The sequence below is a fragment of the Macrotis lagotis genome, chromosome 6 (genome assembly GCF_037893015.1).
Source record: "Macrotis lagotis isolate mMagLag1 chromosome 6, bilby.v1.9.chrom.fasta, whole genome shotgun sequence".
Classification (NCBI taxonomy): Eukaryota; Metazoa; Chordata; class Mammalia; order Peramelemorphia; family Peramelidae; genus Macrotis; species Macrotis lagotis.
The window spans coordinates 54,889,135-54,903,629 of NC_133663.1; positions in this window are offsets into that span (position 1 = coordinate 54,889,135).

Sequence of the window (14,495 nt, forward strand, 5' to 3'; positions counted from 1 at the left end):
TTCCTAAATCCCAACCAAAAATCTGCTCTTTTCAAATGGTACAGTCTTCTATTTTTCTCCCCACAATTTCCATTTTAATTTTCTAGATTCATAATACTTTATAGCTGGAAGGAACTTGAGAAGGTATTGAGATCTATCCCCTCCTCAATAAAAATTATCCTTTACAATGACATATCTCTATAAGATCCTTATCCATCACATATTTCTGGATCTATCCCATGCCCCAAGTTACTGAGGGCTTGCCTGCTTGCGTGTTCAAGGGAGTCCTAGGGAGATGCATTCTAATATCTCTTACAATATGGTCTACCAGCTATGCTTGAATACTTCGAGTGATGGAGAATGGTCAACCAAAGTACTATTTACAATAGAGAGACAAAGGGGCAAAAAAGAAAGGATCTCCCAGTGTATACCATGGAAACAACACAAAGACTAACAGACTGCCTTCTGTGGGGGGTGGGGGGAGGGAAACGAGATTAGGGGAAAAATTGTAAAATTCAAAATAAATTAATTAAAAGAAAAAAAAAGAAAGGGTCTCCTTCCCAATAAAGTCCTATTTTATTTTATTTTAACTTTTAGCTGTTGAAGGCAATGGGGTTAAGTGATTTGCCCAAGGCAATTATTGTGTGTGTCTGAGGCTGGACTTGAACTCAAGTCCTCCTGGTTCCAGGGCCACTATCCACTGCATATCCTAGCTGCCCCAAGTCCTATTTTCTTAAAAATACTTCTGGAAGTGTTAACAATTTTGAGCAGTATTATTTCCAAATGTAGAGTGTCAAAATAAGCACCAGACAACAGCCTGCAAGATATATCTTGCATTAATACTCTCAAAGGCACTGGAAAAAAAAGGATGCTAAAATCACAAGAAGACATGTTTCATTATTTGTTTGCTATATTAGTAAAAAATATATAGACAGCAGGAGTGTTGAGGGAAGAATAATGAATTAGGAGCGATAACATCTGGATTTAAATCAGGTTATTTCTCCTCCTTGGATCTTAGTTTCCTTCTTTGTAAAATGAGAGAATTGGACCTGTTAACCTCTTCCAACTTTCTATGTTAGTATCCATTGGGATGCCAGAGTAGTACCTGATGAATAATGAGCATCTGGATCCTGGGATCTGGGGCAGTGTTGGAGGAATTGAAGTCAATTCCTGAAAGCTCCCCCCCCATCCGATGCAGAGACCCTTGCTGAATTTACAATATGCTTCAATGGAGGATGAGGGAAAACTCACAAGTGGAATCAAAGCAGTGCTTGGTCATCCAAGATGAAAAATTAAAATTTAAAAAATATTATTGTTGGGAGGACTTGGGAAGGAGCTAGTGTGGTGCCTTTTACACAAATATTGTGAGTCACAATAACTTTGTTTACCTTATTTTTCCTTAGGCAAATAAGGAAACATCTGTGGGGGTGCTGCTGTTTATTTTTTCTTGATGAGCATGGTAATAGTGGAAATATTTTCTACAGGATTGTAGAAATGGAGGAACAGTGAGGCAGAGAAGAGACTTTATTTAGAAAATAATATTGCCATAGGCTGTGAAATAAGAAAACAAGAGAATTCTAAGGAGGACCTTTTGGTTAGAGATGTAAGCATTCAAACCTCTTCTCCTTTCATTCCGAGATGCAAAGTCAGGGCTAAAAGGAAGATCCTCACCTTGGACACTATAAGGTTATTTCATATTTTTTATAGATTTCCTCAGGTTCCAGAAAAGAGACAATGAACCTTGTCTTCCTGCCTCACAAAGGTGTCATTAAGTTCAATTAAGTAGCCTGGGAAAGATTCTCATCTCCTCTTGAGATGAGCATCTCCACAAAAATAGCTCCTAAATTTAGATTATGAATATTGCCCTATTGTGCCAGAATATTGACTTTACATTGGGATTTGACCATGGTACATACCAAAAAAGGGTGACTTCGGTCCTCAGGGTCATCATTACCTCTATAATCCATTGATCTTAGTTCACTTCACCTCTTCACCCTGGGGCTCAGTTTCCTTATTTGTAAAATGAGGGTGTATACCCATGGTTCTATACCCATGAATCTATGATGGAGGAATCAATTAACCAGAGCCCTCAGCATGAACCTAGCAACTTCCAGGACATACTGTATATTTAGTTCATACTCCTATATTTTTCACATTTGCAACTTGAGCATCTATGTAAATGCCAGTGCAGTGTGGTGGGGAAACTTTGGATTAGGTTAAGCAAACCCAGGACTTCCTTTAAGAACTGCTCTGGGCCTCATTCTCCTCTTTTCTTAAATGGAGAAATTGGATCAGATAATATGTATGATCTTTTCTAGCTTAAAAATATAGCTCAATAGAAGGAAGGACTTCTAAAAATTTTAGAGTTATACCCCAAAATGGACCTGAGAATAAAGTACATTCTGTACAAATCCAAGTTTCTTTTTTTCTAGGAATGATTAAGCTGAAGTCTCCAATCTGCTAAAATTTTATCATGGAGAATTAGTTTACTTGGCATTATCCTTTTCTTCTGAATTTCTTAACTTCCAAGATGTATTTGGGCACTGATGAGTAAATGGCTAAAAGAAGAGAGAGCGACACAAAAAGAGAATGTCAAAGAATGTCAAAGATATAGACTGACTACTCTAGAGGAATCTTTTTTTTAATGTAAACACCTTGATGGGGTCACTTTGGGGGCAAGGTTCAGAAATTCAACTTTATCAGAACTGGCTTCAGCTAAACAAACTCACAAAAGACAAGGTAATAAATTTTCGAGAAAAATACTTGGGTAGAAAACCAATACTTTAAAGTTTGTACCATCTTGGTGAATGTCTGAAGTGAATAAATTACAAAGATTTGGAAGCCTGAGCCCAGAATTAGAACCCAGGGTCTTCAAGGCAATCTTAGGGAATATTTTCATCTAATTGGGGCAACATGAATGTAATCTTTGTAAGGACAAGACTATTTTTTTTGTATCTGGAGCATTTTGTACAATTTGGAAGAGGTGGGGAGGAGGATTCCAAATCTGTGTTTTCAGCATAGTGTGGGAAACTCCCTCAGAGAAAGTTTTTTCATCTAGACAGATCAATAATTAATTTGTTGCTTAAAGTTTAGAAAGTTTCCTAAGAGGAGGAGGTCAAGAGATTTGCCATAGTCACAATGTTAGCATATGTCAGAGACAGGTCTTCTCAACTGGAAGACCATCCTCTTATTTATGACTGGATTTATTTTGTTGATTGTTGACGTAAGATAATGATGGAGACATTAATAATGCAGATGAAATGCAATATGTTGGCACTTCACCATGCTGATGGTTTACCATTTCCTAGCATACCCCATCTAGGAGTAATTGCAAAAGTCAATATGATCTTGTTTAGAGTTATAGAACTACAGGAGGAGGGTGTCTACTTAGGAGCAAGGTGGACTAAGGTGAAGCATGGTTGAGCTGTTTCTGAAATGGTGAGAAGAATTCACCAACCAAGAGAGTATATGATTCTAACTAAAGGACTTGTATTAGTTTTTCCCAAAATAAAGCATCATCTTCCCAAGGCAAATGTTGGCAGGAATGCTGACCAATTCTTCCTTTTTGACTTTCCTTTTTTCCACACTCCATTCTTACCTTAAAGGACAAAAAAGATTTTTTCTCTCAAATCTCATGCCACTTCTTTCATTCATCATACTACACATAGATTTGTTGGCTTCGTCCTGGTTTTGATTTATTTTAACATTGTCTTCCAAGAGTTAGTTTGGTTTAAATATAGAGGCCAATTTAATGACCTCCAAATTCTCCTGGTTCCCTTCTCTCTCTCTCTCTCTCTCTCTCTCTCTCTCTCTCTCTCTCTCTCTCTCTCTCTCTCTGTCTTTCTTGTTATTTTTCTCTCTCTTCCCTTCCCCTTCTTTCCCTCTCTCCCCTCTCTCTTTTCTTTTCCTCTCCCTCACCCCCCTTTTCTCTCTCTGTCTCTGTCTCTATCTTTATCTCTGTGTTTGTCTCCTATGGCATCTTTGTCATTAAGTCAGAATTCAGTTTGCTAGAAACATTCATGCAAAATACAAGAATATTATATTATTGTTCTGGTGACACCAGAAAAAGCACCAGGAAAGGCAGTTGGGGGAAAAATCTGACCTCATCTCAGAGTTTCTCTTAGTCTGTCTTCTGCTACGAGTTGCCAGTGTAGCCAAAGATTATGCTCCCTCCTGACTCCTGTCTTGCTTCAATCTCTTATTCTCTGACATAGATCTTCTGGAGTGTGTTGGGAATGCCAGACTTGCTCCAACCTCTGGAATTCTTTGATTCCAGTCAAACTGATGCTTTGATCTAGGACTCAGGCACCATGGTGAAATCCCCAGTCAACTGGAGCAGTTTTCCTATCTAGCATTGTTTGACTTTCAAAGACTTTTCACATTTAATCAAAAGTTTTTGGATGATATTGGTTATTTATGTATTTTATCATTTATATTAAATGGATGGAGGTGAGGTGACTGTCTCCCTCCAGTTTTGATTTTTGTTGTCCACATCAAATCCATCAGAAGATGTTTGGCAAGAATGCCTTCTTCATTGACTGGTCCTAAAGAATCTTATGAAAAGTCTCAGTGGTGCAGTTTGAAATCAAACCTGGTAATAATTCACATTCTTACTTCTTACTTCTTACTTCTTACTTCCAACTACATGGTGATACAAACTTCATACAAAGTCCTAATAGCTTGATATGTTTCCAAATTCTCCAACTTCAAAACAATTAATTATAAAGGAAAAGAAAATGAAACTTTCTTTCCCAGAGGAGAGGCTTAATCCCTACAGTGACCTCAGATTATATGAGACTTTCCCTGCAGAGATTAGGGACCTGTGGTTGGCTGGATGTTACTTTTTGATTCTTGGCTGAGAAATAAAAGTGTTTCAGGTGAAAAATCAAAACTCTTTCAAAATTACCTTAACTTTAAGGCTATCCAACCAGGGTCTGGACAACATTTTCCCTTTCTATGGAGGGCCCACCCAGATTTCTCTAGGCATTTCTGTACCAACCTGTTTCAAAATCACATAAATTTCTTATGGATCTCATTCCAAAGGGCATCTTTGAACATTGAACAATGAACATTGCCAATGCAAGGGCACATCTACTTTAATTCCAAACTCAACCAATAACAAACCAAATAAACTCAGTTAAAGATAACATTTAATAAAAGCTTGTTGACTTAAAGATAATAGAAAACAAGACAAAAAAACCAGGAGTGAGGTTTCCCTTGAACAGGGATTAAGGATTTAGGTTTAGAAGTTTCTAAGCCAAAACAAATTTTATCCTACAGACCAGTTTTGGAAAACCTTTTTCTTTGCCAAGGGTCATTTGAATTTTTACAACATCATTTGCCTGCTATATTAGATCAAATATTTAACTCACTCAACCCTAAAAACCTCCTAGATTTATTGAATTTTGAGTCCAGCCTGCAGTTGCTGTGGCAGTGTCAGACCATGTGTCTTAGACTGCCTTCAGGTTGGATGTTCTCCATCCCTGCTTCAGACCTAGATCAATGATTAAGCTTGAGTGATTAAGTATCTTATTCCTTATTACAAGTGTGGGATGGTGACTTTTTAGTAAATACTAATGAACCCAACCCTTATTTACACACACACACACACACACACACACACACACACACACACACACAGGCAGTATGCAATGGAGGGTCAAATTATACAGAAAAGTAGTTGTCTGAATTTCTTATGATAGAGAATAGGATTGACCCCTTCCTCTTGGTATTATTTAGTCATTTCAATTATGTCCAACTCTTCATGTCCCATTGGGGGTTTTCTTGGTAAAAATATTTTCTTTTTTTCCTTCTCAGTTCATTTTACAGATGAGGAAACTGAGGTTAATAGGGTTAAGTGACTCACCCAGAATCACACAGCTAGTAAGAATCTGAATCCAAATTTGAACTCAGGTCCTCCTGATACAAGACTGGCATCTATTCACTGAGTCACATATCTGCCCTTCTTCCTATTGTCTTTTTACGCACAATATATATTTATACGTACAAACATGTCTATATAGTTAATATATGTTGATATTCTTGTTGAGTTGTTTCTGTAGTGTCCTATTCTTCATGACTGCATTTGGGATTTTCTTGGCAAGGATAGAAGAATGGTTTTCCAATTTCTTCTCCAGCCGATTTTACAGATGAGGAACCTGAGTCAAAGACAGTCAAGTGACTTGCCCAAGGCCACAAGGTCCTCCTGACTCTATGTATACACACACACACACACACACACACACACACACACACACACACACACACACAAACTGTATTTACGTATTTATTAATCTTTTATGTAGATAGCTGTTTGGTTATTGTCTCTCTTAATACAGAGTAATCTTCTTGTGAGCAAGGATCATGTTTTTGCTTTTCTTTGTTTTCTCAGAGTGTAATGATTGGCACAGTGTAAGCAATTAATAAATGCCAGTTGATTGACTAGAAAAAAGGGGATTAGAATCAAGAGACCTCTGAAGGTTGTCTCTCCTATCAGCTTTTCTTTACTCCTGCCTTTCTCATCTCCTCACCCCATCCCTTACTCCAAATCAATGGCTCATTCCTGCAAATCCCTGCTAAGGTATTAACTCAGTAACTAGATAACCCTGACTGAAGGCTTGGGGAACAGATCTGACCCTCCCCAGAGACATTTGTGCTTGACAGAGGATTATAAAAAGACCAAAGCCCTTAAAAACTCAAAGGAATGAAATTTCAGAGGCCACAGTAATAAGTGGTGGCTGAGGTTGATATTTTTGGACAGGGAACCCTGTGCAGGCTCCTTCAAATAACACCCTAGACTCCTAGTGTGAGGCTGGCCCTGAACAGAAATCAAACTGAAACAGGTAAAAGGAGCCAATAAAATGAGCTGAATTAGGAGTTTCCAACTCACTATGAGCTCCCGGCAGGAAGAGACTTATCATTTGCTATAAACAGGGCTTTAATTAGATCCTGGTGGATTTAAATCCACAGGTTTGGCACTGGTATTTGAGAAAATACTGAAGGGCTAATTGGGAATGGCGAACTGTGATTTGGTAGAATCTCAGTATTTTTATGGAGCTGGTAATTGACCTTTTTACAGGTGAAGAAACTGAGATTTAAAGAGGGAAAGTCACTCGTCAAAGTTCCACAACTGGTAAGTGGAAAAACCAGTACTGGAATCAATCAGTCAGTCAATCAATCAGTCAAGAGCCCAGATCTAATTCCTACTCTGAGGTTCTTTCCAAAAGAAGAGGAAAAGCAGAAGAGAGAAGTAGAGGAAACTAAAAACAAAGGAAATTAATTTGGTGGCTCTAGTCTTTAAAATGACAGTCCTCTCATTGAGAAACAAACTACAGGTGCCAGTGTTTCTGGGGAGTTATGCAAAATATGCCACCCCCCTCTCAGTGACCTTTGTCAAGAATGTAGAACATCAGATAGAGAAGACAGGAAGGCTTAACCAGAAGGAAAATAAAAACTTGGAAAAGATTGCAAATTAATCTGAAACTCTAATCTGCAGCCCTTGGTAGTAATTAAAGAGCTATCTGGAATGCCTCCCTGTCTATTTATAGGTGAAATATGGTGACCCACTGTAGCCAAGACAGCATTCGAGAACGAATGCAATGTGGCCCTCGTCTGCAGAAGGCTGTTTCCCAGGAATATCATCAGTGCATTATAAACGTTAATCACGAAGCTTCAATTCTTGGAGGAGCTCATTAATGGACATTCCATTGACGGAGGTCAAAGCTTTTCTTGTTCTCCTCAGACCTCATCCTTTGGTTGGTTGTTATCCTTGATACGAGAAGAGGACCAAAATGACGTCACTATATCAGGGTCAAGATGCAATGCTTCTGGCTGTGGCTGCTCAGATAAAAATATGAGTTTGGAAGGCTCTACCACAGTTGGGACACAGAGAGTTGTTGGGCTTTCCTGGTAGTCAATCTACTGAGAAACCTCTCCAAGTTTTGCTAGGCTGGTGCTTGGAGGGCATGTGTATTGATTGTTTGAATTCAGATTTCCATTGCATTCTCAGTGGAATGAAATTAAGACAATACTAGAAATGTATGGCCTTGAGAGCTAGGATACAATCTAGGAATTGCTTACATCTATGGGAAGTTGGACACAGACTATACCTGGATTTTATGCAATGAATCAATGAATCAATTAATCAATCAGCAAAGTTTCATCAAGTTCTATTCCATATGTTAGACAAAGAAAGGGGAAAACAGTCCTTGCCCTCAGGGAGTTCACATTCTTTTTTTTTTTGCAAGGCAAATGGGGTTAAGTGGCTTGCCCAAGGCCACACAGCTAGGTAATTATCAAGTGTCTGAGGCCGAATTTGAATCCAGGTACTTCAGGGCCAGTGCTTTATCCACTGCACCACCTAGCTGCCCCTGGGAGCTCACATTCTGACAGTTTGTACATATGTATGATTGATCGATGGTTGTCCTGATCTGGAAGAACATCATGACTTTGGTAGGGGGAAAGAAAGAATATATGTTAAGTGGACACAAGGAAATCTAGAGGGGCTGCTCTAATTGGAAGGGGGGAGTTTCAGGAATGCCTTCGGCAGAAGACCTTTTTGGGGGTTAGTTCCCAAGACTGAACTGATTCCAGTTAAGTGATAGATTATTTCTTGTGCTAGACTGGCAAAGCCTTCTAGTCACCCTCCTTTGAGGCACAACAGAAGGATTTTAGTAAAAGAATAAAAAGTAAAAGTCACATCATGGTCATTTTTTGCTATTGGAGAAACTTGCCTGTACAGTGATTCATTGATTCTGATGACTAATAATATTTCAGAATAATATTAATTATTAATTAATAACAATCAACGACAACAATACATCATAATATTAAATATAACAATAATTGAATAAATTAATAATATTTGTTGTTCAGTCATTTTGATCATGTCCGACTCTTAATGACCCTATCTGAGGTTTTCTTGGCAAAATTGCTGTAGTGGTTTGTCATTTCTTTTTTTTAGCTCATTTTTAAAGACAAGGAAATTGAGGCAAATAGAGTTAAGTGACTTGCCGAGCTTCACCACAGCTAATAAATGTCTGAGGTCAAATTTGACTCAGGAAGAGGGGTCGTACCAATTCCCAGTCCTGTGCTCTATTCACAGCTCCACCCGGCTGTCCTAATTCATAATGCATTTAAATTCAATTAAATATTAATGGTAATTATTAGCAATTAATGATAGCACTTAATAATATATTTACGTAGCACTTTCAGGTTTATATAGCACTTTCCTTAAAGCAAAACAAGAAATCAAATCCTGATTTGTAATAGTGACCAATTTCCATAGTATAAATGCTCACACAGAAAATTTAATAATCGACTCTCATCGGATGTTCAATTTGGCTCCAGGACATCCCTGCCTGTATCATATTTGTATTGAAGCAGGAGTAGGGAACAGGTGATTGGTGCAGAACGGGGATGGGAAGTCTTTTTTTTTGCCAAGGGCCATTTATATATTTTTAACATCATTTGCAGGCTATATCTGGTCAAACATTAAATTAATTTATCCCTAAAAAGCTATGAGACTTATTGAATTTTGAGTCTCACTTGTGGTTGCCTTGGCAAAATCAGAACAATTTAGCCTGTCAGCCAGAGAATTCTCTCCCCTGGTGTAGACTCAAGAAGATTTGGGTTCAAGTCGAGTCTCTAAGGCTTCTTAGTTATGTGAGCCTGCTCAATTCAGTCCTTCAATTCTTATTTGCCTGATTTGTTAGACGAGTCTCTTCCAACTCTAATTCTAGAATCTTATGATCCTTCTCACAAAACAGTAAGTCTATAAACATTTATTAAGCCCCTACTGTATGCCAATCATTTTACTAAAAATATGGTATATAAGGAAAGGGGGGGAAAGGCCTCTCTTTTCCCTGAAGAACTCAAAATTTAATAGGGGAGGCAACATACAAACAACTATGTACAGACAAACTACCTAAGGGATAAATTGAAGATAATTAGCTGAGAGAAGCTACCAACATAAAATAGGATTAATAATAATAGCTAACACTTATGTAGCATTTATGCAAAATTTCATGGTATCATTTGATTCTTACAGGAAGGTGCTATTGTTATCCCTACTTTACAGATGTGGAAAATGAGGCAAACGAAGGTTATATGACTTGCCCTTAGTCACTCAGGTTGTCTGGGGCCGGTCATCCTTTGGATTTTGATTGGCTCAGATTGAATGGAAATAGCAATTGTTTCCTTTTTGGTCAGAAATCCTGAGGGTCTTTCACTTCCAGATTGATATAAACATACACACACACACACACACACACACACATAAACACATGCAAACACACATAAACACACATACACACACATGCAAACACACTCAAACACACACATATTTAATGTGAGAGTCTTTCCCTTTGAAAGTTATATCAATTTCTATGTCCATGTCCATGTCTATGCCTATGTCTATATGTCTATATGTCTATCTACATCTATGTGTATATCTATATGTATATGTCTTTGTCTATGTCTCTGTCCATGTTTGTGTCTATGTCTATGTTTGTCTCTGTCTATATCTATGTCTATGCCAATTCTTTGTCTATATCAATGTCTATGTTTATGTCTATGTTGTCTATATTAATGTCTGTCTATCTCTAAATCAATGTCTATGTCTGTCTGTGACTATGTCTATGTCAGTGTCTATGGCTCTGTCTAAATCAATGTCTATGTCTAAATCAATGTCCATGTCTTTGTCTATATGTCTATGTCTATGTACATGTCTATGTCTATATCTATATGTCTATGTCTATAGGTATGTCTTTGTCTGTGTCTATATGTCTATGTCTATGCTTAAGTCTATGTCTTTGTCTACGTCTATCTATATATCTATGTCTATGCCTATGTCTATATGTCTATATCTACGTCTATGTGTATATCTATATGTGTATGTCTTTGTATATGTCTATGTCTATGTCTGTTTCTGTGTCTGTGTCTATGTCTATTTCTATGTGTATGTCTATAAATCTATGTCTGTATGTATGTCATCTACGTCTATGTTTATGTCTATATCTATATGTCTGTGTCTATGTCTATATATATATGTCTGTTTACATCTATGTCTTTGTCTAGGTCTATATCTACATCCACAACTATGTGTATATCTATATGTGTATGTCTAAGTTTTAGTCTATGTCTATGTCATCTATGTCTATGTCTATATCTATATACCTGTGTCTATGTCTATATCTATGTCTACCTCTATGTCTATATGTCTATGTCTATGTCTATCTATGTCCTTGTCTATGTCTATGCCTACATCTATGTCTATCTTTATGTCTATGTCGTCTACATCTATATCTATACTTATATCTATATGTCTGTGTCTATATGTCTGTCTATATCTATATCTATGTCTATGTCTTTGTCTATGTCTATGCCAATGTCTATGTTTATGTCTATCTCTATTTCTATAAATCTATGTCTATTTCTATGTCGTCTACGTCTATGTCTATATCTATATGGCTGTGTGTAAGTCTATATCTATGTCTAAGTCTATGTCTATATGTGCATGTGTATGTCTTTGTCTATATCTATGTGTATGTCTTTGTCTATGTCTACATCTATGTCTATATCTATAAATCTATGTCTATATCTATATGTATATGTCTGTGTCTACATCTATGTCTATATTTGTGTCTATGTCTATGTCAATGTCTATGTCTGTCTATATCTATGTATCTATGTCTTTGTCTATATCTATGTCTATGTCTATGCCCATGTCTATGTCCATGTCCATGTCTATGTCTATGTCCATGTCTATATCTATGTCCTTGTCTATGTCTACATCTATGTCTATATCTATAACTCTATGTCTGTATTTCTATGTGTATTTTATGTCTGTCTATATCTATATCTATATGTCTGTGTCTATGTCTATGTCTATTTCTACATCAATGTCTATATCTATGTATTTGTCTTTTTCTATGTCTATATCTCTATCTGTAAATCTATGTCTATATCTATGTCATCTACATCTATGTTTATATCTATATGTCTGTGTCTATATCTATGTCTATGTCTATGTCTTTGTCTATGTCTATATCTATCTATAAATATATGTGTCTGTGTCATCTATGTCTATGTCTATATTTATATCTATATGTATGTGTCTTCATCTTTATCTATATCTATGTCTATGTCAATATGACCACATCTATATCTATGTCTATATGTCTAAGTCTTTGTCTATATCTATGTCTATATCTATGTATTTGTCTATTTCTATGTCTATATCTATGTTTTTATGTCTACATCTACTTCTATGTCTATTTCTATGTTTATGTCTATGTCTTTGTCTATGTCTATGTCTTTTTGTATAAATCTATGTCTATGTCATCTGCGTCTATGTCTATATGTATATTTATATGTCTGTGCCTATGTCTATGTCTATGTCCATGTCTATGTCTATATGTTTGTCTGTCTATATGTCCTTGTCTATGTCTACGTCTATGTCTATATCTATGTCTACAAATATGTGTATATCTATATGTATATGTCTAAGTCTTAGTCTATGTCTGTCTATGTCTATATCTACGTCTATGTCTATATTTATAAATCTATGTCTATGTCATCTACATCTATGTCTATATCTGTATGTCTATATCTATGTCTATATGTCTATGTCTATCTATGTCCTTGTCTATGTCTATATGTCTACGTCTGTCTACATCTTTTCTGTCTATGTCTGTCTGTGTCTATGTCTATGTCAGTGTCTGTATCTATGTCTATGTCTATTTCTATTTCTACGTCTATGTCTATTTCTACATCTATGTCTATGTCTATTTCTACATCTATGTCTACGTCTATTTCTATGTCTATTTCTAGGTCTATGTCTATTTCTACATCTATGTCTATGTCTATTTCTAGGCCTATGTCTATGTCTATGTCTATGTCTATTTCTATGTCTTTATGTCTATGCCTGCATCTACCTCTATGTCTGTGTCTGCGTCTACCTAAACATCTGTGTCTGTGTCTGTTTCTGTGTCTTTGTCTCTATGTATATGTCTGCATCTGCATCTACATCTGCATCTGCATTTATATCTATGTCTGTGTCTGCATCTGTGTCTGCATCTGTGTCTCTATGTCTATGTCTTTATTTCGATGTCTGTTTATGTCTATTTCTATGTCTATGTCTATTTCTATGTCTTTGTCTATGTCTGTGTCTATATCTATATGTCAGTGTTGAAGTTTATGTCTGTGTCTGGTTCTGTGTCTGTGTCTATGTCTATATCTATTTCTACGTCTGTCTATGTCTACATCTATGTATATGTCTACATCTACGTTTACTTCTATGTATCTATGTCTATGTCTGTGTCTGCATCTGTGTCTCTATGTCTATGTCTTTATTTCGATGTCTGTTTATGTCTATTTCTATGTCTATGTCTATTTCTATGTCTTTGTCTATGTCTGTGTCTATATCTATATGTCAGTGTTGAAGTTTATGTCTGTGTCTGGTTCTGTGTCTGTGTCTATGTCTATATCTATTTCTACATCTGTCTACGTCTACATCTATGTATATGTCTACATCTACGTCTACTTCTATGTATCTATGTCTATGTCTATGTCTGTGTCTGTGTCTATGTCTATTTCTTTTTATTTTTTGCAAGGCGAATGGGTTTAAGTGGTTTGCCCAAGGTCACACAGCTAGGTCATTATTAAGTGTCTGAGACCGGATTTGAACCCAGGTACTCCTGACTCCAGGGCCGGTACTTTATCCACTACACCACCTAGCCACCCCTCTAATGTCTATTTCTATGTCTACGTCTACATCTTCCTCTATGTCTACATCTATATCTGTAAGGGATGACCAAGTTAGGGTGATTTGGGGCCTTGTAAACCCCAAGATATGGATGAATAAGTTATTAAAAAGAGGAAGCTAGAGTACTTTCATCTCCTCCACACCCTAGTCAACTTCTTTGCTTTGGGCCAAGTTCCTTAGTAATGACCTATGAATGTCTTGGGACCTCTTTATCACCACCATGAGGCCAACTCCATCTGTCTCTCCTCATCTCTTTCCAACTGTATTAGCTTAAAAAGTTATTTTGAGGGTGTATGAATGAATGGCATGAACTTTATGGCAGTAATTCTAAAGTAGGGTGAGGTGTCAGAAAGTCTCCATCCACAGAATGGAATATTATAAAATACACCTGTGAAATAAAAGAAACATTAGAGTTGTCATTCCAACTTTTTTAAATCTGACATTTCAGTGTTATAATTCCTTGTAACTGTTGGCAAAACAGAAAAAGTGGATGTGAATGTTACAGTGACATAAATGGAATATCTTTTAGATGTATGGATTGCAGATTAAAATCAAAACCACATTCCCCTTAAAGCAGTCATATTTGGACAAAACCTTCACGTTTATTTAGGGGAGAGAAAGAAAATGGAAATGAAGCAGAGTGAAGAAAACTTTACTGCTCTCCTTGGTTGTTTCAATAGTTTGAAAAGTCTAATTTAATTGCATAAGGTTTTAAAAAAATTACTGGAAAGGCAGCCAGTGCAGATGAGGA